General features: G+C 36.0%; 1 non-coding gene across 1 annotated transcript; it reads right to left on the bottom strand.

Moving 5' to 3' along the window:
- Positions 1–1,023: 1,023 nt before the first annotated feature.
- LOC142322542 (U6 spliceosomal RNA) lies at positions 1,024–1,130 on the bottom strand. Its single transcript, XR_012755930.1, has one exon. It is a non-coding gene; the product is annotated as a U6 spliceosomal RNA (small nuclear RNA).
- Between the last annotated feature and the right edge of the window lie 1,282 nt (positions 1,131–2,412).

The raw sequence follows: 2,412 nt of genomic DNA, 5'->3' as shown, positions 1-2,412 counted from the left end.
TTTTTTTCTACAAAAAAAATACGCATTTGAAAATGAAAACCGACAAGTAGATTATAAACATTTATCAGCGAGAGAATCACAAACTCCCTTTACACTGACTGGTTAATCAACAACCTATAAAATAATACGCTGTTACAAAAAAGATAAGTTCTGAAAAAATAACAATAGAAATAAAGCAGAACAAAATTGAAAAACTAATTTCACAATTTAAACTTCATACAATTACTGGATAAAATGGCTTGTAATTTACAGCAATTATTTCCTAACGTTGTCCATGTAGCCTTTTATTACTTATTTTTCACCATTTTAATCATCTGTTTCAAACCGCACTCTTTCTTTATTCCAATGATTATCAACAACACCTTACTTACATTATCCCTATTTTTCCCGTATAAAATTGATTTTTTTTTTTTTTATTTTTTTTTTTTTAGTAGAGATTATACCGCCTCCACAATATTTTTTTACGCCTAATTACTGCTGTCTATTTATATGTGCGGTTTCAACCTGGAAAATTCCGATCACTGTTGATTTGTAAACATGAGTCACTAAAATTAAAGAAAATATAAATCCCTGAAATTTTTGGAGCGGTTGAATTCTAGCACTCTCTTTTGAAGTCCTGTACGCTTTAGAAAGCTCTATAGTTAAATTTTTCTCTTTGTTAACGGTTTCTCTATCCCCAGACATCATCTTATTATCCTTGTGACTTCCATAATTTATCCTTTTCTATCTGAATTTCGATCTGTCTTACATCAGGCTCAAAATTCTTCTCCATTTTACCACACCTTCCTTTACTTTATGACTAATTGGAGAAGTGTTTTTGCCCCTTTAATATTTTTATGTGCAAGATTTACTGGTATCTGTATTATTCCAGCTGGTCTTATAAGTTCTTTTGGAAGAGAAGATGTCATTTTGTTATCTGTGATTCTCTCACTTGTAGCTGCAAGACTTGGCGTAAGGGTTGAAAGTAGTTGTTCTGCATAGGGAAACAGTTGCTTCTGCATAAGTCCTTCGAAGTTTTCGGGCAAAAATGTGGAACTCTTCACGATTTTGTACATCATTCTTGAGCAGGGTTCAAACTAATTTTCTCTGTATCGTTTCAATTTTTTAGTATATCTACTGCCGAAGCAAGTACATTATTTTTTTTTTTGTTCGGAGATCAGGTCATTAGCCTATTCCGAAACAAAAAATAAAAAAGACACAAAAAACCTTTCCACTTTGATATTAAAAACTAACAACTATTTAAACATTCTTGATAATAAAATATACTACAACTTAGAAAATCTTGATTTAAAACATATTTCATTGTTTACCGCTTTGGCAATTCCCTCATTTTTTTTCTCCGTCCCATCCGCTTAAAGGCCTCCACCTTTGTTTCCAGGGTGTCTGAGGTCTCGGAGATGGTATCTTCATTCATATCTCATACGGGAGGTTCCAACCTCTCATACGGCCGGAGTGATACCAACCTAGATGGGATGGTTAGCATTGTTGTCTCATAATCCAAACTTGATGCACTCTCCAGTGAAATTGTGTGGGACGATTGAAGTATTCCCCATTTCAGTCGGAATTCTTTGAGCTTTTGAAGGCTCCGTAGTTGAATTTTGAACATTCTCTGTATTCTTTAATTTAATCTGGATGCATCGCAACAGGCTCAGACTTCTTCTGCGCATTTGCCACACCTTCCTTCACTTAATGGTTGGTTAAAGGAAAGGTGTTTTTGGTCGGTTCATACAACCACTTAACATCCTTATATACAAAATCCATTGGTGACTGCATCTTAATGGGCCTATCGATTCTTTTTGCAGAGAAGATTTCATCCTTAGTATCTATGTTTCTTTCAATTATAGCGGTAGGTGTAAGTTTTTACATTCTGAATCGCCGTTTCCATCGTGAAACTGGGCAGTTTCTTAAACGGCAGTTGTAATGTCCTTTCCAGTTGACACAAACTGGAGGATCTTTCCATGGATTGCCTTCATGACTTTCCGTCCCAGATATTCAGATTTCTTGCCTTTCAGATCTGACTGCCAAGTGTCCGAAACGATGGCACTTGAAACATCGCATAGGTTGCGGAATGAGAACTCGAACATCTAAACGATGTATGCCAGCATACATTCTCGGGCAAGGAAGGTCTGTTGAACGTAAACATAAACATGCGAAGTAGAAGTAAGAACCCCACCATTTTTCCTCATGGTCAACCTACAACATTGACAATTTGACACCCTTGACTTGACAATTAAGAAGACCGTGGCAAACAATTATCTCTTTCGATGAGTGAAGGGTGCTATTAGGTTGCTCAAACTCGAAGAACTCACCGATCTTCTTTAACGCTTGAACTTTTTGAGACTGCCTACCATTCAAGGTTTCGACAGACCGTTTAAAGTCTTACGTATTACCTTCACAGGACCACGTTTACAG

This window comes from Lycorma delicatula, chromosome 3 (genome assembly GCF_047948215.1).
Source record: "Lycorma delicatula isolate Av1 chromosome 3, ASM4794821v1, whole genome shotgun sequence".
Classification (NCBI taxonomy): domain Eukaryota; kingdom Metazoa; phylum Arthropoda; class Insecta; order Hemiptera; family Fulgoridae; genus Lycorma; species Lycorma delicatula.
Note: the sequence above shows the minus strand (reverse complement) of the source record. Positions and strands in the feature narration are given on the sequence as shown.